The sequence below is a fragment of the Mastigoproctus giganteus genome, chromosome 3 (assembly GCF_048544385.1).
Source record: "Mastigoproctus giganteus isolate SK-2022 chromosome 3, ASM4854438v1, whole genome shotgun sequence".
Lineage (NCBI taxonomy): Eukaryota > Metazoa > Arthropoda > Arachnida > Uropygi > Thelyphonidae > Mastigoproctus > Mastigoproctus giganteus.
This window is the reverse complement of record NC_143577.1, coordinates 140,374,348-140,395,926: the sequence shown is the minus strand read 5'-3', so window position 1 is coordinate 140,395,926 and position 21,579 is coordinate 140,374,348. Positions and strand designations below refer to the sequence as shown.

The following is a 21,579-nucleotide window of genomic DNA, read 5'->3' as shown; positions in this document are numbered from 1 at the left end:
GAAAAGGATAGGATAACCGCCAGGCTGACAGAAGAAGATGGAGGGTCAATGTGGCAAATTGCTGTTCGCGTGGCTTTTGAATGACCAAACAATCCGTAATAAGGGATAGGATACAGGAAGGTAGTCAAAAATGTCCTCAGGGCAGTAGTTGCACCAGAAGAATGTCAGATTGGGAGAATCAATGGATATGCCAACTAGCAACAGGACAATTCACAATCTGTCATATTTCCAACAGTGTAATGCCATCCCCGTCTGCAACTATGTTGATGACAGAAATGGAGCTGCATTCTCACCATTAGTTGTCTTGTCTGCCTCTGATGCCATTCCATTTTTGTCAGCATCTACAGTCGCACAGGAAGAGTTGTTTGGAGACAGAATCCATGGTTTTGTGTGTGTGTGCCTGAGGACAGGTAATCCAGCTTGAATTGGGGAATGAAATTCCAGGACAACACCAAGAATCATGGTATGGGGAGCCACATTAATATAGTTGTTCACTGTTGGTCCAAGTTGATATGGCAAAAGATTATAGTGAAACCACTCTAAGGCCAATGCTTTTACCCTTTCTATGATCCATCCTAAAAACCACTTTCTAGAGCAGAGATAGGGGAAACCCCTGGTGTCACCAGACAACTAACACACCACTTTCTAGCAAGCCCACCTATATATCTGTCATATCCCAACAGTGCCTATATGATGTGGACAAGCTTCCTTGGCCTGCATGTTCATTAGATCTGTCACCTATCACACATTTGAGATATGAAGGGATGTTCACTGAACTCTGTCGCTCATCTCCTATTATCACTGTTGCCCAACTCATAGCAAAAGTGCAAGAAGCATAACTCACTGGTTGATCTATCACCTTCTCAACAGCATACTATAACAACTGACCATTTGTATTGCTGTTCGTGGAAGCCATACTCCATACTGATATACAAGGCATTTTCTTAAGTAAATACTGCTAAGTTTATAAACAATCATTTCTTATCTATATCACCACTTTTTTGAGCTTAAAGCATTGCACTCTTTGGCGGGGCAATTTCTATGATGAGCAGTGTATCACTATTACTCTTAAATAATTCCATTACAGTGAAAGCCAGTTATAGGCATATACAGTACCAAAAACAGCTACGAAAAACTAACACAAGAGGCTGTACATCATCATCCCAGATGATGGTTTAAGCTTTTCCCTTCTAAAATTTCTCCTAAGCTTACTACCTATGAAGTATTAAGGTCTGACTTCTTTTAGCCACTAGTTTTGCTTCAGACATTGTCCAACTAATGGGTGGTTGTGAGAAAGTACTTTGTAGTATTGGTTTTGAATAATCAAAATAGGAATAAATTGTGAAAATAATCAACATGTGACACAGGTATAGCTTTGTATATTTGTATTTCATGTCAAATTATTAACTTCATTTACCAGAAGTAAGAACTGGGTAATTTTGTTACTGAAATAGATCTTAACATGATGTCTGACATAGCCGAGTGGTCAGGAGTGTGAGTGCAGTAGCACACCGAACCCCGAACACACTTGAACTCCGTCCACTCTTTGAGTGGACGGGGTTCAAGCCCGTGACTGCTAAATATGATTAACATTTATGTTGATGTTTATTGTAAACTCTACTGACCTAATGGTCGTGCTGAACAATAACATAACAATAATAATAAACAAGAACATTATTATTCAGAATATAAGTTACACTCAAATTGTGAAATTGACCAGTTCGTGAAATGGGCAAATTTTTTTGTTCAATCCGTGATGTGGCCTCTCCTCTTTCCAATTTCATGAACCAGGTAAAACCTTGCCCAGGTAACGAACTGGATGGTTTATATTCTGCCCAATTCATGAAGTGGCGGATTTCTGAAAGACTTCCCTTAGTCTTATAGCATGTTGGGATTAATAGTTTTCTCCCTTAGTTTTCTAGCAGGTTGGGATTAACAGTAACCTCAAATACGTATTTGTAAATACAGTGTACAGTTACATTGGTTTGGATGAGATGTGACAAGGCAGTGATTTGCAAGCACAGCTCCTACTACCTCGATAGCACTGTGTTTATTCCTTTTTTGCTTAGATTAACCTGGTAGTCTATACAGTGTCTAAACAACTTTTGTGGCAGTTCAGGCAATAAACAGTTTGTATACTCTAAGACACGTTCAATCATATAATTATTTGATATTAAATGGTCAGTTCAAGAAATGGGAAGGGCACAATCAAAATTTTGCCCGGTTCATAAAATGGGCAAGAGAAGAGGCCAGTTCACTGAATAGACACAAATTTGCCCATTTCATGAACTGGTCAATTTCACAATCTGGGTATAACATACATATATATATTAAATGTTACAGTGGATGAAAAAAGGTTTTTCAAATATATTAATACAAACTTATATATATAAATAAGTGATAAAAATTTAGAAAAAAAATAGAATTAGAGAAACAGAGAATTAGTGAAATATAAAAAGAGCATCGGATCAGATCAAATCATCAGTCTGTAAAACATATATTACAATATTTATTGAACTGAATACCAAAGAAATCATCGTACTTGAACCATACACCCACCATAAACAAGTTAAAGGCTATCCACTCAGTTATAAAATAGTGCAAATAGTGAAGATACTCCCTGGGCAGCCCTATTGATAAGGAACCCGGAGCTAATAGTTACAAAAATTCCCCAGTTATGCATTCCCTGGGCCACCTGTGCCCATATCATAAGCTCTGTAGGAAGCTATGCGATTACTCTCTACTGCAGACCGGGAACTGTTTGTTTGTTTGTTTGTTATTTGGTTTTTAGGAGCATTAGCAACTAAGGCCATATTGCTCCGGGATATGCGGTGGTCATTCCCTGACCTTTCCGCATTCTCCGTATTTGGTGGTGACGGGCTCGAACCCCGGTCTAATCAAGAAGCGTGTGCTATGCACTGCTGCTCCTTCCCACCTGGCTACGGAGGCGCCACCGGGAACTGAAATTGACTTTGCCACAGCCTACTTACAGACCATACAATCAAACAAAGCAGGGCAGAAAATCCTTATGGGGGGCAGATGTCAACTGCCCCCTCACCTTTGACATACTGCAACACCAGAACACCGGGGTACGATGAATAAGCAGCGATTAGGAGAATTTCTCGCAAATTCAATTTTCACGGTCAAGAATCAGCCCTTCACAGAAGACTCTGGCTGTACCTGTGGAGGACAGGAAACATGGCAGCATATTATGCATGAGTGTGAGTTGTATGAGGACCTTAGAAGCCTCCTAATCACAAGGATCCAATAAGTACCGAACAATGAGGAACACCACCTACTAAACTACAGCCCTCAGCCACTATGTCCAAGAACTCTTCTCCAGAAGAAAGATACTAATAGCCATCTACCAAGATGGCTATTAATGTTTTTCTCAGATAGACATTAATAGCAATCTGATAGCCATCCATCAGTTTGGTAGATGGCTATTAATGTCAAGACTTAATAGTCATCTACCAAACAGAAAAACCTCAGGCTAAAATGACAGATAGCAGAGACATATCCAGCCAAGTACAACACGAAACTCAATGAACAAAGATGGGGAAAACCCCCCCACAAGAAAGGGACACTGGACTGGCACCATAAAGCCATGTTACGAAGCAAGAAGAGACAAACCACACTTGGAGGGGACTTGGACCTGAGCGTGTTGTGGTAAGCCAGACCCAACAAGCCGGCAGAGATACTGCCGTCGTGTAACATGACTTGTCACACCCACTGGACTGAGCTGTACTCCAGGAATGAAGCCATCAAGAAACAGACTACACCGGACCAGACAAATGCAGCAACACTGCAAAGGTGCCATACGATGACCTGTACCGCACCCAGCACGGTGCCTTTCCTTTCACACTCCCTGGCAGGGGGAAGAACCCCCCCCTGCCCTCCTTTTTTCTGGTGGGGCATCGGGATGCTCCACTGCCAACTCTGAGGTCACCTTCTCTATTGACCCCACATTTCCGTCTTTTCCCTCCAGCCTTCAGTCTCCCTCCCCTACTCTGCCTAAACACCGTACGCTCCACACAGCTATCAAAATTCATAAGTACAAATCTAACTGCATTGATATTAACTTTTACCAATAAGTTTCCATTTTATTCAGCGATTTGCCATTTTTTTTTTTTTTTTTTTGTAGCCACTGAAATCTCAGGAAATTAGGTGGCAGGACCTGCCAGAGTCAAACTAAAACTACTGGGTTCCTGGTCTGCCTCCATGGGGCAATGTTGGGCCACGGCAGGGTTCCAGCAGCTGGCATTTCCAGCGAACTGGTACACCCACAATGAAAACTACACGGAGATGGGGGAATCCCTGGTGCCGTCTGAAACTAAATACACCTTACACCCTTACCAAAGGAATCGTATGCCCAATGAAATTTAATAAGAATATTGAATATAGGTATTCAGAGTAAAAATATATCTATATCAATAAATCTATAAATCAATATCTAGTAATGGAATTTATATTTTTAGAATATTTGAACCTAGACAAACTGGCAAATGGCAAACAGAAACAGTCTCAATGTACATGCTCTACTACGTCTGCTGCGGCACGTCTTCCAAATAAAAGGAAACCTGCTCAAGTTCCTGCAGTCCCTATTAACTTGGCAATCCATTTATTTGCATACAGACAGTCAGATCCTCCATAGACCAGTCTATGCGGGAGTTTCACAAGGTGGCATCTTATCCGAACTCCTCTTTACCACAATGTCGATTCCTTTCTGCGATGGCAGGATGATGTATGCTCATTAATCAGTCCAGTCATTAATTAATATAGTCATTAATCAGTCCAACTTAATTTTGAACAGGCTAAGAGTAGTAAACTTGCTTCTTGCCCTAACGGTAGCCAAGCATTCTGGTCTCTTGCCAAAGCTATTGGCCGCAACTTTTTCCCAGTTCTACTACCACCTCTGTCAAAACCAGATGGTTCTGTTGTCACTTCATCCAAAGATAAAGCTGACCTGCTAGCATCCCATTTTTCTTCCAACTCGTGTATTAATGATCTTGGTAAAACACCTCCCACCATTCCCAACATGCCCCATTCAATGTCCCCTGTGGTCTTCCGTCAAAAGGATGTCAGAAGGATTTTGACGAATCTTGATGCTAAGAAAGCTCCCGATGGTATTTCTCCACTTGTTCTCAAAACCTGTACTCCTGAACTTACTCCTATTCTTTGCCGCCTTTTTTCACTTTCTTATTCTAAAGGTGTTTTTCCTTCTGCTTGGAAATTTGCTCATATCCAGCCAGTTCCTAAAAAGGGTGACAAGTCCCTCCCATTAAGTTATCGTCCCATTGCAGTTACTTCTACTCTTTCTCAAGTAATGGAGAAATCAATTAACCGCCAACTCTTAAACTACCTAGAAACCTTTCGTCTGATCAACGATTGCCAGTATGGATTCTGTCAGTGTCGATCCAATGGTGATATTCTGGCTTATGTTACCCATTTATGGACTAATTCAATGGAAAAGTTTGGTGAAACACAAGCAGTTGCTATTAACATCTCAAAGGCTTTCGATCGTGTTTGGCATAAAGGTCTTCTAAACAAGCTTCCATCTTATGGATTGCCAGCTGTTTTTTGTAACTGGTTATCCAGTTTTCTCTCTGATTGCTCACTGCCACATTTCAGGTAGATGGCTCTTTGTCTTCTAAGTTCTCCACTAATGCTGGTGTCACCCCAAGGTTCAGTTCTTTCCCCCCACTCTTTTCCTCTTGTATATTAATAACCTTCTTCCATTGACTGGAAATCCTATCCATAGTTTTGCCAATGATAGCACATTGCATGCCACTTTCCATTTTGAGAATCCTTGCTCTGCTCAAATCAGCTTCAACTTCTCAAATATCCGCTACCAATTTTATGTTCTCGAAATACTGATTCTTTGAAACAATTCCTTAAATGCTGATCTTCAGGTAATTCTACAGTGGGTCAAAGACAACTTAGTTGATTTCAACTAAGTTGAAATCAACTAAGTTGATCCTTCTAAAACTCAGTGTTGTCTTATATCTCGCAAAAAGGATTCTTCTGCTCCTATGCTTATCTTTGGGGACACTCCAATTTCTAGGCAAAATGATATATCTCTTTTGGGGATTACCCTAACTTCTAATCTCTCTTGATACAAGCACATTACAAATATTTTTTCTTCTGCATCTAAAAAAACTTTGTTTCTCTTTCGCTCTCAGCGTTACTTTTCTTTCAAACAGCTGTTCATTCTGTACAAATTGCAAATCTGCCCTACCATGGAATATTGTTCCCACATCTGGGGCAATGCCCCCCCCAAACCTCTCTCAGGCCTCTAGATTCCATTCAGAAGAGGGCAGTTAGGTTAATTAATGACTCCTCTCTAACAGTCTCTCCATGCTGTTTCACAGATGTACTGTTTCTGCTGCATGCCTTTTCTACAGATACTTCCATGGGCACTGTTCTTCTGAATTGGCTTCTATAATTCCCGCTGTCTCTTTCAAAACAGTCTGAACAAGTGCCGCCACCAGCCAACATCCATTTACTGTCCAACTTCAAACTCAAAGAACCAACTTCTCACCTTCCTCATTTATTCATTAAACTGCCATTTTCTGGAACAACCTTCCTTCATACGTTTTTCCTGAAAATTATAGTCTACAGAAGTTCAAGTCTAATGTCAACAAATATATTCTTTCTTCTTCTCAACCTCCAACCCAAGCACGGTACTAAGATCATGAACTGGTTCTAATACCTCTCATGTTTGGGGGTTTCATATAAAAAAATTAAAATATAATAAAATTTTTTATTTCAAATCCTTTTAATATACCTCAATATACCTCAATCAGCATGGTTTCACATAACACTGAACAGTTTCAGTACCAATTATCAGTGCTACGTGGGGTATTGCTGTATTTAATGACACCAAGAAGTACCGGAAACTAGTCCACAAAAAATTTCAAATTCGAAATTGATGCAATGCCATTTGATGAAATTTGTGCTACCTCAGCATTTATAAGAACATTCATTTTTTAAAATGAACTTTTACAACAGGTAGTCACATGCAGACAAATTACTTTCTCACTGAGCAAAATAATAGTATCTCCTTCTGTTGTTTTAGACTCTCCACAACCTTGGCAGTAAAAATGAAATGCCTGTGACTAAGTCAGAATCATCCTTCTGGTTTAGTCAGCTATGGTAATCAATTTCCAAAATGAAAGATTAGAAAACTGTTGATAAAATAAATTTTCATGCAAATTTCTTTTTTTTTGGATGCAAGGTATATTTGATTGAAGACCTAGACTTCTCAAAAAAAGTTTGCTCATTTCAAGGAACAAGCAAACTCGTTCTTGAGTTCATCAATTCTGCCTTCTTTCAAAACATTTGGATCATGAACTGGCTTTGGAAAGCTAATTTCCCTAAGGGAAATCAGAATTCAACATTCCCCTTCCAAAGGGGAATGTTGAATTCTGAAATTGAAACAGAGCACATCCTACTTCAGCTGCTGCAACTCTTTCAGTATGTGAAGTGAAATGTACTGTTCTTATATAGACAAGAATGTTAAGTAATGAAAAAGGATTATTTCAGTTAAATTCTCTCTTCTTGATCAAAGCACTGATCAAGAAGGGGGAAAACAAACAGAAATGTTCGGGTAATGACTTTCTTGTTTGTCCAGACTTAGTAGGATCAGTGTCTCCAAGCAAGATCTGATTGAAATAATAAATCAGTTACTAACTGTTCCAAGCTTTGCAGTTAGCTTGAAACAGTTACTAACTGTTCCAAGCTAGTCTTTATTTCCAAATAATGACTAGTTATTTTCCCTTACAAATGAATGCAATAACTAGTCGTTATTGCATTCATTTGTAATCCTCATAGCCCTCATAATCCTCATTTATTAGGATCATCCCATCAAATAGAGTACCTCATTTCAATTTGGGTATCATTATAATTAGACTCCATGACAGAGATCTCCCAAGATAATTTCTTATCTGCCATCTTGACACCTCTTTTTAGGTCTATTCACATTCAAAGGGATGGTCAAACAGTTGTGAGAACAGAGTATAAAAGACAGGTACAATTTTTTTTTTTTTTTTAAGTACAATGCAGATTAAACTCACTAAGTTTATTTAGTTAAATACACATTGTATTTAAGCTGCTAAGAGTTTAATCCTTCAAAAAAAAAAAATCTACAAGTTTTGATTAATTCTTTGCTTGAAGCCTGGGAACCAAACCAGGCTTCCACAGCTACTTTTAACTCTTCATCATCTTTAAAACAGAAAATAAGACAAAATCTGCTTACAAAGAACAGTCACTTGGTACCAGATCTGAACTATATGAGAGGCAGACAGAAATTGTTCAAATCCCCATTCATGAATTTTAGCCTGTGCAATCCAGGCTTTGTACATGGGGGTTTGCTTCTCCAAGACAGTGCACCTTGGAGAATCAAAACCCGATAACCCAACTTTACTCATCTTGTTTCCTGAAATGCAGCTTTTCACTTTGCCATAAGGCATAATATTCCTCTCTTATTGTGTTTTAGGTATAAGGTAATCAATTAACATGATTACTCTTCTGTCCCACAAAACGAAAGCCAAAACTTTTCTAGCTGATGGTTGGGTTTGAAACATTTTCAGGGTTGGGTTGGATATCTCTTGCTGCCACTGCACTGACTTCTAATTTGGATTCAGGATCACAAAAATCTACCATGATTAGCAATAATTAATTTTAAATCCTCTTTTGATGGCTTCACCCTGGGATGCTTGCCATAAATGTAAAGATTTCTAGGACATTCCCAAATATGCATGTACAGTCAGTCCTCGTATAGCACGATAGTTGTGTTCCTAGAAACCCTCGTGCAATGCAAAATGCTGCAATATAAACAACAGGCCCTATGGGAAAAATAGGGTTAGGTGCCGACCATCCAAGATTGAACACACATTTGTAACCAAAACATTACCAAACACAATAAATAATCGTAATAAAATACGTAAGTATTTTATTACGACTATTATGTAATAAAATACTGCTACTGCTTTTGCTTTTATCGTAAGCAAACTTGTTTTTTGTTTGGTTTTCTATCCAAACAGATGACAGCCATTCCATCTCTTCCAATTCTTTGTGTCTTAATCTAATGTATTTTAATTACACTTTGAGTTGTTCCTGCTATGAAAGTTGTTTTTATTTTCTCTGCATTCTTTGTAATTCTCAACATTGCCTCATTTAGGTCTGTAGCACATGCAATACCACATGGTCTTTCATTTCGCTCAAAGCGTTTCATAATTTCATATTTTTTCTCTATTGACAGAAGCGGACTGGCAATAAGCCTTACCGGGGAAACCACGGTGGGCCGGAGACCGCTGTGATTTTGGCCATAAACCATAGTATGAGGCCACTAGAAATTTTCCCGGATAAGAATTTTTGATCCAGTCCGCCTCTGTTTATCGATATTGCTTTTCTTTTTCTCTCTGAATCTGCAGTGTCTTCACCAGGACGCTTCCTTTTCCCACCTTTTAAGTATTTTACTCATTTTTAGGGAATAAAGCACAATAAAAAACGAGGAGGCACGCTTGATATACATAAACAAAGCTGCGCGCGCGTGTAGCAACTGAATAAACAACACCATAAAGGCAGAGATATACTATTAACACCTCACAATTTACTAAAGCACATTTCTAGGGGTTACTACCATAAAACAATAAAAACAATTTCCAGTTGCGTTTCTGCTAGTGGAATCTGTTATAAACTCGATCTAATTGCATTTGCGATTATACCGATAGCTGGAATTGTGTTGGGTTTTATGTTATTATGGTGAAATGTGTTTCCCCTTCACTGATATAAAAAACATAAATACATTTTCAGAATCTTCTTTTCATTCCTATCGTATTGCGTTCGGTTGGGGCGATTCTGCCTTCGACTACCATTTCTTGTGAACACAAAGGCGAATCTGCATTAGTGAATTCGGTTTGTGTTATATAAGATATCGTTCCCCTATTTATAAATCGTGTATGATCGAATTCATGTAGTGTAAACACGTGTTATACGAGAACTGACTGTATTACACTTCTATGTAAATTTTAAATACTTTAATGTTAAGAATTAATGTCTGAACTTTCTCAAGTTCAGACACTTTAATTCTTCTGGTTTATAAAATTCTCCAATGATGGCAATTGTTTTTTCAGAAATGAATTGCTTCAGATGGCCAACCAGACCTTGCATCATCTTCAGGTGACTCTCATCCTCCTTTAAATTCCAGCAACCATCATGAGAAACAGTAGCATAACTTAAAGATATTTCCTCAAACATTCTAGTCACTCTTCCATAGATTTCTTTAGCATATCTGTCCTCTTTGGTCAAAAATGTCATTCATGAAGATGATGCTCAATTTTCTGGATATCCATTCTTCTCTGCCTACTAACTCAAAAATTTTAATTTTAGAAACTGCATAGGATATTAAGATATAGGTTTTTTTCTTGTTATTTTATAACATTAAGCTATTCTGAAATTTATTGATACATTTTATATAACATGTTCTGAGAATGTTTTGACCAACCTTTGTATGCATAAGGACCCTATTGCCTTCACAATATGACTCCCAGTGGGGGGATTTTCACGAAATGTTAAGGTAGGATTTTTTAGATATCCTAAAATATCTAAAATATCCTACTCCATATTTCATTAAAGTCATATAAATAAATCTGGTAACTATTATTTCCTTTTCTTTTTTTTTTTTTTCTGCTGAACAAAATTTATTTAAAATAACAAAAAATAAAAAGTGGTTATTTTATTCGCAAATAAAAATAATTTGTTATTCAAAATGAAACTTATTCTGTTGAAAAGAATAAAGTTACTTTTTTCATTATTCAAATAAATTTATTTGTAATTAAAGAATAATTTTTAAATTTTAAACTAATGAATACAGCTTTATTTGCATTGTTATTTGAAATGCGTGTGACAATTGCATAATAAAAGGAAAAAACATTTGAAATTATAATTAGAGGAAAGGCAATTTTTTGTGTGTATAGGTGTGTAAGCCCCAAATATTTCTTTAAATCCCTAATGGTCAACCTATTAAACTGATGTAGTCCTCATTAATTTTTTTTTTTTAGTACATAAATGTACTGAGTATGCTGCTGCAATCTAATCCATATTCTGTAAATTTGTCCAACTTCAGCACAAAACATTTCTCCAGAATTTCATTGTTTTTTTTAGATAGATTGGACTAGTAGTGTAGTGAAGAAAAGTGTAGCACTTTTCTCTTTTAGAAAAGTCTTTCAATGGCAGATGTTAATGGTGAATTGTAATTAACAAAACCATCTTTTTAAAATTCCCAAAAATTCCCAGATATTTCCCAAAATTAGCTAATTCCAAACCTTTTCTGCATAAACAAAAGCAAAAATAAATAAATAAAAGGAAATGATAATCCAGATCATCTGCAATACAACAATAAACAATTAATTAAATAAATAAGTGTCATTTAATATTAGCAGTAGTAAGTGTACTAGCAAATGATGCAAGGAAGCAAGCTCATTATAACATCAGCCTAAAAAAAAAAAAAAACCTTTCAAGTGCTCATCTGTCCATCTCATCTAATATGTGTAATTCTTCCTTCAATTTATTCAAAATACCCACTTCCAACACCAGTCGGTAGTTTATTCCAACAATCTATTACTCTCTGGTTGAAATTAAATTTTCACATATCTATCCTGCAGCCATTCTTTTTCAATTGCAGTTTATGTTCCCTCGTGTACATTGTCTAAGAAAAGGTTAGAATACAATTGTCATTAAATTTACTCAATCTGTTTAAAACCTTAAAATGGACTAGATATAGCCATTCAAACTACTGATACATTCAACTGATACTTCAGGCCATTCAAAGTACTGATACATTAAATAGTTTTGAAGGAGAATCAGGTGTCCTTGCAAGTGCCTAATTTCCAACAATTTGTGGCAAGGTATCCCATTGTGTTCTTGAATAATCTTGTTGCACTTCTCTTCTTCCCTAGAGATCCGTATCTTTCTTAAAATGACATTTCCAGACCTATATGCAGTACTCAGGATGTAGCCTAACCACTGCCTTGAAAAATAAGATAATCACCTCTTTGTCCCTACTGGAAAACTTCCAATACATCATTTGACAAGATCCCATGAGCGGTTCTGAAAGCATATCTACAATACTTAGAGAACTTTAGGTCAGACTGTACAATTACCCCCAGGTTGTCTATTTCGTTCTCTACCACTTGAGTATGGTACCACCTAATCTGTACATTATTCTGGAATTACTACTACCCACATGTATTTACACCTTGCATTTAGCAATATGTAACCTCAATTGCCCCTTTTCAGCTTATCTGCTTAATTTATTTAGGTCTTGTTGCAGTACAATGCTTGATCCCTGTCATTAACTACTGCATATGGGTAGTAGTAATCTCAAATTAGAGTACCAACAGGGTTATGGAAAATGAAAGACTTGGTGGTAACTGTGCAGTCAGATATGAAGTTCTCTGAGTAGTGAAGACAGGCTGCCAGGCCAGCTCATGGGATTTTATCGATGATATACAAAAATTTTGCCAGCAGGGATAATGAGATGATTATCCCAATTTATAAGACAATAGTTAATCCCCATTATCTTAAGTACACACACAGGTCTGGAGACCTCCTTTTAGGATGGATGTAAATCACATGGAACAGGTGCAGAGAAGGGCAACAAGACTGATAGAGGTGTATAAAGCCTTGAACGGTTTGAGCATGCTCAATGCCAATGGGATTCTTCCTCTTGCTCAGAATTCAAATTGAGGAAAGAAAGATGTACGATAGATGTGCGGAAATTTGCCTTTAGCCAGTGGGTAGTTGGTTGGTGGAACAGACTTCCGTCCCTTGTTGTGGAAGTTGATAGCCTAAATAAATTTAAAGCTCAGCAGGAAAGGTATTTCGAACTAAAGGAGGGGTGAAATGGAACAGTGTTTTTTTTTGGCTGATATTGCATAAGCTTGCTTTCTGGCATCATATGCCTCTACTAATGCTAATGCTAACTGGTAAAGGGGACAAAAGGGTGTTGCAAAGTGGAAGAGGAATTGTTGAAGTTAAACATAAGGAAGGCACCTCCAGCTGGATAGGATCTATCCAGTTGTATTAAAGGAAGCAGCAAAGGAAGTACGTAAACCCTTAGCCATAATTATGAAAGCTTCTCTGGACTCAGGGGAGGTCTCCATAGACTGGAGATGTGCAAATGTATCTCCCAATTCACAAAGGGGGATCAAAGGGTGACACGAGTAATTATACAGACCTGTTAGTCTAACCTCTTTTCAGGGAAAATAATGGAGTCACTGGTTAGGAAAGCGATGCAGGATCATCTAGAGAAGACTGCAGTTATAGTTCAGACACAGCAAATTGAGGAAAGACAATTGTAGTAGTAGTAGTAGTAGTGGCTTGTGATGCAAGAAAGCAAGTATGAGCTTATGCAGCATCAGCCAAAAAAAAAAAAAAAAAAAAAACACACCATTCCCTCCAAATGCCAGTCCAGTTCCTCCTTAAATTTATTTAACCTATCAACTTCCACAACAACAGATGGAAGTTTGTTCCAGCAATTAATCACCCACTAGCTAAAGGTAAATTTCCGCACATCTATTCTACATCTGTCTTTTCCTAATTTCAATTTATGCCCCCTTAAGTTCATAATCTGAACAAGTGGAAGGATCCCATCAGAATTCAGTGTGCTCAACCAAGGCCTTATACACCTCAATCAGATCACCGTGCAGGTGTCTAGTCTCCAGCCACTGCAATTTGCAGAACTTAAGCCTCTCTTGGTAAGAGGATCCCTTCATTCCCCTCACCAATCTTGTTGCCCTTCTCTGTACATGTTCAAGCAAATTTACATCCTTCATAAAATGAGGCCTCCAGACCTGTACGCAGTACTCAAGGCGTGGCCTGACCATTGCCTTATACAGAGGGACAATCACCTCCTTTTCCCTGCTAGCAAAATTCCTATATATATCATCGACAAAACCCCATGACCTACCCTGGCAGCCTGTCTGCATTGCTCAGAAAACTTCATATCTGACTGCACAATTACTCTCAGGTCTTTTTCATTTTCTACCACTTTAAATGTAGTACCACACAGTTGTTACGTTTCTCTGGGATTACTTCTACCCATCTGCAGTACTTTGCATCTGTCAAGGTTAAATTTCAGTTGGCACTTCTTAGCCCATCTGCCCAAATTTTCTAGATCCTGTTGCAGTAGCACATTGCCACTACTGTCATTAACAACCATGCCAACCTTTGTATCATCTGCAAACTTCGACACTAAGCCTGATATACCTTCTTCAATATCATTGATAAATATACAAAACAACAGTGGACCCAACATTCCACATCATCACGCAACACAGCGGCAACCCCCAAGGCAGAATGCACTGGTCCCACAGGAATTAGGAGTTGTTGGTGACTCTACTGTCAGGGAAATGGGGAACATGCTTTGTAAAAACGATAGGTGGAACAGGATCAAAGTATGTCTGCCAGGGGCAAAGGTTGATGACGTTGTAGAGCGGATATCATCTTTTAAGGGCACAAAAGGTGATATAGTTGTACACGTTGGCACTAATGATATTAAGAGTTGGAGACCGGCAGAATTACTTAACAAGTACTCAACAAGTCACTGTTGAAAAAAAAAAAAAGGCGTGAATTAGGGTGAATTTGAAAGCGTCTGCAATTCAGCCCAGACACAATAGAAGAGAGTATATGATGAGAGCCTTGTCAATCAATTCGGCCCTGGAAAGATTGTGCAAGGCTCAAGAGGTAGAATTTTTTTCAGCCTGGTCTGTACATGTTAACAGGAGAGACTGCTTCTACAGTGATGGGATACACTTAAAAAGAAAGGGTGCAAGAATATTTGTTGATGCTATCGAGGCAGTATTAGATGGGTCTGAAAACTGCTAGCTTGGGGGGAAACAAGGACTAATAGATTAACAGTAGCCACTGGCAGATGTGAAAGTGATTCTTGCACTGCTTCTATTGGAATGAGCAGAAGCCCGGAAAGCAAAATTCAGGATATTTCAGAGACTGCTGGGAGTCATTGCGGTACAAGTAAACAATGGATTGTGTTAGGGTAGCTAAGAATAGGAACAGGTGCATGTATACTTGCGTGTACAACAATGCTACGAGTGTGGTAAATAAATTTTATGAATTTGAGGTATTGCTCAAAGCATCAAAGGCGGATATTGTTTGGATATCAGAAACGTCGTGTCACACAGATATAAGGAATGCAGAACTGGAATTTGGTGAGTACAACATCTACAGACAGGATAGGAAGGGAGGAGGGGTTATGCTATTAAGAAACACAAAATTCAAGGAAGTGAAGCCAGTCGACATCGCTGGATAGTGCAGTGTCGAGTCAGTTTGGTGTGACATAAGAATTCGGAGATCAAAATTCAGAGTAGTAGTGTGCTATAGGCCTAATGACTCTGAAGAGTATAATAAGAAAAATTTACAGAGAAATACAGTGGGCCAGTAAATCAGAGAGTCTTATAATGGGGGATTTTAATTTCCCAGATAATGACTGGAATTTGTAGGTTGGTTACTCACACACTAGCAAGGCTTTTGTGGATTTATTGGATGATTGTTTTCTACACAGCATGTTTGGGAGGCAACTAGAGGGAGTAATACTCTTAATTTTATTATCAGTAGTGATTCTTCTTGCATTAAAAATCTGCAGATAAAGGAACCACTAGGTGGCAGTGATCACAGTGTGCTGCAGTGGGATTTACTCAAAGAGGTAACTACCATCGTAGTTGCCTTTATGAAAGGCAACTACGATGGACTGAGACAGTATTTAAATTCTATACAGTGGGACCAACTGATGATGTTACCAACAGCTAATTCAAAATGGGAAGCATCCAAAGAACTTATCTTGGAAGCTACTAGGCTTTACATATCAACTAAGAAATATTGTTCAAGGTTTAGGCTTAAATGGATATCAGATGAACTAATGAGACACATGGCAGAGAAGAAAAATGCATGGGATACATATAAGTTAACACGTGACACAGAAGCCTATGATAAGCTGGTCTGTAACCAAGTCACAAAGGAAGTTAGGCAGGCAAAGGCAGATTATGAAAAATCTTTGGCATAGGATGCAAAGAAAAACAGCAAAGAGTTCTTTACTTATGTAAACTCTGGAAAGAAAGGGATGAATCAGATTGGTCCACTTAATATCGATGGTTCAACTGTTGATGATCCTGCTCAGGTAGCTAACAAACTAAATGAATATTTTGCATCAACACTCACACATGAGGAGTTATTCAGGAAGGGGAATGCCAGAAGCGTATTCAACTCTGGTAGTAAGCTAGATAATCTTGTAATAACTGAGAGTAAATCGGAGGAGAAATTGTTGAAGATAAACACAAGAAAGGCACACGGGGTGGATGGGATCTATCCAGTTATATTAAAGGAGGCAGCAAAGGAAGTAAGCAAACCTTTAGCCATAATTATGAGAGCTTCCTTGGACTCAGGGGATGTACCCATAGACTGGAGATGTGCAAATATTACCCCAATTCACAAAGGAGAATCAAACACTGACACAAGTAATTATAGATCTGTGAGTTTAACTTCTGTTCCAGGAAAATTAATGGAGGCACTGGTTAAAGAAGCACTGACAAGACACATCATCTAGACAAGACTTCAGTTATAGCTCGGACACAGCTTGGTTTTGTTAAGGGAAAGTCTTGCCTGACCAATTTGATTGGATACTATGATGCAGTCACAAAAGAGCTTGATGCAGGGAATAACTTTGATATTATATACTTGGATCTCAGAAAGGCTTTTGATACTGTTGCACATGGAAGACTGCTGCACAAATTGGAGCAGTATGGCATTGGAGGCAAATTGCTGCTATGGATAAAGGGGGTGGTTGAGGGGAAGAAGACAGAGAGTGGTAATCAGTGGACACTGCTATGCTTTAATCCAACAAAATTTAAAGTATTACACTTGCATAACAGTAACCCCAAAATAACTTATACATGTGGTAGAGTTGAACTAAAGCCAGTAGTGGAAGAAATGGACTTGGGTGTTATGGCACGGTCAGAAAGGAAGTTCTCTGAGCATTGTACACAGGTTGCAAGGTAGGCCCATGATGTCCTATCAATCATTTATCGAATATTTGCCAGTAGAGATAAAGATATCATAATCCCATTGTATAAGGCTATTGCTAGACCACACTCAGAATACTGTGTTCAAGTATGGAGACTGCACCTAAAAAACTGAAACTCACAATTTTAACTTACTTTTACTATTATTCTGCAAAAAAAAAGATGAAAAAAAAAAAAAAACTGAATTTTTGCAAAAGGATGGGTAATTCTTTTCCTCTCACTATATTATGAAAGTGAGATGGAGAATGGTGAAAAGGTCCAAAGATGGGTTACCTCGCCTGGTGAGATTGGCAAAATGGCATCCATATGAGGAAAGACTTCATATATGTGGGTGCAGAGCTTGGAAACTAAACACCTTAGAGGAGACTTGATCACCGCCTCTTTTCACGGTTATAAATGATTCTAGAACTAGGCGCCATAAATTCAAGCTACGTGGGGAGATGTTGTTATTTGGTTTTTAGGAGCATTAGCAACTAAGGCCATATTGTTCCGGGATATGCGGTGGTCATTCCCTGACCTTTCCGCATCCTCCATATTTGGTGGTCACGGGCTCGAACCCCAGTCTAATCAAGAAGCGTGTGCTACGCACTGCTGCTCCTGCCCACCTGGCTACGGAGGTGCCTGTGGGGAGATGTTTAGACTGGATTGTAGGAAGTTTTATTTTCGACAGCGAGTTATAAATTACTGGAATAAGTTCCCTACATGGGTGGTAGAGGCTGACAGTTTGAGGAAATTCAAAGGTCAGCTGGACAGTTACTTATGGGTAGAGGGAAATGCATAGGTTATCTATTTCCTTGTTTTTTTTATTAATTATTTTTTTTTTTTATTTGCTTTTATTATTAATTTTTTCTTTTTTGTTGGCTGGTGCAGCATAAGCTTCCTTGCACCATGTGGCCATTGCTAATACAGCCTATTATTGCCAATCTTCTGTTTTAATAGCCTTGCTACTGGAGTTTTCAGTTACCATAACAGCCACATTAACAACACCAAGTATCAGACAGTTTTTTAGCAGAATCATATATGTTTTCAGGTTTGATCAGAAAAAAGATTTATGTTCCATAACAAAACTGCAAATTAATATTCAACAAGTATAAAATCATCCCTATGAGAATGATACATCTATTTTGGCATTTCTCTCTTTGTTAACAAATTCTGATTACACTGCATTTGAAATAGAAAAAAATATATAGTATATAGGATAAAAATGTTACCTTTCTAGATTTAACAATACACCAAAAAAGTTGTGCAATATGTCTTCTGGTTTTTTATGTTGTATTTCTTTGGAATCATACTGAAAGACATTGTTTAAAGACAGCTTAACAGCAGTACAAGAAATAACACATTCAACAGCAGTAAAAGAAATAACACATTAAAGAGAATACCATATTTATTTTGCAATGTAGACTAACACACCTGATGGCCAATTTGCTAACAAAAATAAACTGAAACTCACAATTTTAACATAATTGTACTATTATTTTGCTAAAAGAAAAGATGATAAAAAAACTGAATTTTTGCAAAAGGATGGGTAATTCTTTGCCTCTCACTATATTATGAAAGTGAGATGGAGAATGGGTTAAATTGAAGAAAAAAAGACACTCTCCATTACAAGTTGGTAGCTATGATTCTGTAAGGCATGATCCTTAAAATTTTGTCCATTGGCCACAAAACTTTCTGGGTAGGTGAGGTGAGGTAAGCACAAATAAAAAACATGTGAAACTGAATATTTTTATAAATAATATTCAGAAAAATGCAATGGAAGCTTTTATATTTATTATTTTTTAAAAACTTCTTTGCTAATTAACAGCAGACGTTGCCCCGAATAGTCAATTATACAAGTACATATAATTTCTGCATAAAAGTGCAGAATTAGCATTAGCAGAAGCATATGATGCAAGAAACTAAGCTTATATAGCATGAGCCAAAAAAAAAAAAAAAAAATTCACCCATCCATTCACTCCAAAATTTTGTCTAGTTCTGCCTTGAACTTATTTAAGTTGTTGACCTCCACTATAACAGACGGAAGTTTGTTTCAACTATCAGCCACCTAAATGCAAATTTCCACACACATTTATTCTATAATTGTCTTTTCTTGTCTTTCCTCATTTTGAATTTATGTCCCTTCAGGTGATTAATCTGCGAAAGAGGTAGAATTCCATCAGCACTGAGCTTGCTCAATATATTCACGTCCTTATACACCTCAATCAGATCACCTTGCAGGTGCCTAGTCTCCAGATGCTGCAATTTGCAGAACTTAAGCCATTCATGGTAAAAGAAACCTTTTGTTCCCCTCACCAATCTTGTTGTCGTTGTCTGTACTCATTCCAGCACCTCTAAATCCTTAACTGAGGTCTCCAGAACTGTATGCAGTACTCAAGGTGTGGCCTGAATATTGCATTATACAAGAGGATAATCACCATCCTTATCCGGCAGCCTGTCTACACTATGCAGAAACTTTCATATCTAACTGCACAATTACTCCCAGGTACTTTTCATTCTCCACTACCCTGAGTGTAGTACCACACAGTTGGTATATTACTCTGGGGTTACTGCTACCCATTTGCAGTACTTTGCATTTGTCAATGTTAAACTTCAGTTGTCACTCAGCCCATCTGCCCAACTTTTCTAGATCCTGTTGCAGTTTTTGTTTGTTTGTTTTTGTTTGTTTGTTATTTGGTTTTTAGGAGCATTAGCAACTAAGGCCATATTGCTCCGGGATATGCGGTGGTCATTCTCGGACCTTTCCGCATCCTCCGTATTTGGTGGTGACGGCCTGTTGCAGTAGCGCACTGTCGTTACTGTCATTAACAACCCTGCCGACTTTTGTATCATCTGCAAACTTGAATATTAAAAGTGATATACCTTCGTCAATATCATTGATAAATATACAAAACAAACAGCGGGCCTAACACCGAACCCTGGGGGGGGAACCCATTAATAACATTAGTCCACGAAAATTGATTATCACTCTCTGTTGTCTCCCACTAAATCACACTTTTATCCATTGAAGCAACCTGCCTTTAATACTGTAGAGCTGCTGGAACGAGTACAGAGAAGGGCAACAAGATTAGTGAATGGAACAAAGGGGTACTCTTACGAAGAAAGGTTTAAGTTTTGCAAATTACAGTGTCTGGAGACTAGGCACCAGCGAGGTGATCTGATAGAGGTGTATAAAGCCTTGAATGGTTTGAGCATGCTCAATGCTGATGGGATTCTTCCTCTTGCTCAGAATAATCACCTGAGAGGGCATAAATTCAAATTGAGGAAAGACAGATGTAGGATAGACGTGCGGAAATTTGCCTTTAGCCAGCGGGTAGTTGGTTGGTGGAACCCTTGTCGTAGAAGCTGATAGCCTAAATAAATTTAAGGCTCAGCTGGACAGGTATTTCGAATGAACGGAGGGGTGAAGTGGAAGTGGTTTTTTTTTTTTTTTTATGGCTGATGCTGCATAAGCTTGCTTTCTTGCATCATATGCCTCTACTAATATTGTAGTTTTAAATGTTTTTCACCAACCTTATGTAGAAATAAAACACAACGAAAACAAAAACTGGAATCTTGATAACTATGTATTTATAATAAATTATATTTGCCTGTATTTACAATAAATTATATTTAACTTTACAACTAAAATATATGAAATACATTAAAATATACTGGGTTAACATCTGGTGAGTATGGGCTTGGCACAACCAGGGTCCTGAGCTGGATATCATCCTTCTTCTCTTTCTTGGTGATTCCCTTCTACTTTTGTCTCTCTCCCTCTCTCTCTCTCTCTCTCTCTCTCTCTCTCTCTCTCTCTCTCAGGGTTACTCGGGAACTTTTTTTTTTTTTTTCCTGGTGCAGCATAAGCCTCAGGCTTCCTTGCATCATGTGGATATTAATAATAATAATAATAATAATAAAATATACTAAATTAAAAGCGATAAAACCATAGCTTTCGAAGGCTCCTGACTCCTTCTTCAGCGGTGCGTCTTTAAATACCAGCAGGTTCACGGTACTCATCACGTGTTCCATTCTCTTGTGTCATGGAATCGGAAGTGGCTCGAGAGTGGGTCATGTGGAACCGTTCATCAAATGTATGCTGTGTATGAATTATTACTGCAGTCTTTATAGATGATCCTGCAATGCTTCTTTAACCAGTAACCCTATTACTTTCTCTAGAACAGAAGTTAAACTAACAGGTCTCTAATTACTTATGCCACCCTTTGATCCCCCTTTTTCAATTGGAGATACATTTGCACTTCTACAATCCTCGGGGACTTTCCCGCAGTCAAAGAATGCTCTCATAATTATGGCTAAGGGTTGCCGTACTTCCTTTGCTGCCTCCTTTAATATAATTGAATAGATCACATCCATCTAAGGTGCTTTCTTATGTTTAATATTATTATTTAATTTCTTATGTTTTGCCTTTCTTCAACTATTTCTCCCCCCCACTTTGCTCTCAGTTATTACAAAATCACAGAATTCCTTGTGTTTGAATGTA

At 38.0% G+C, this 21,579-nt stretch overlaps 1 protein-coding gene across 1 annotated transcript in view; it reads right to left on the bottom strand.

Annotated features, from left to right (window-relative positions):
- LOC150088290 (uncharacterized) overlaps positions 1 to 21,579 on the bottom strand; it is a 53,222-nt gene that overhangs the window by 5,000 nt on the left and 26,643 nt on the right. The window contains exon 3 of the mRNA XM_090370105.1: positions 18,308 to 18,387. The gene's annotated coding sequence lies outside the window, so the exon portion shown is untranslated. The remainder of the gene's footprint in view (positions 1 to 18,307; positions 18,388 to 21,579) is intronic.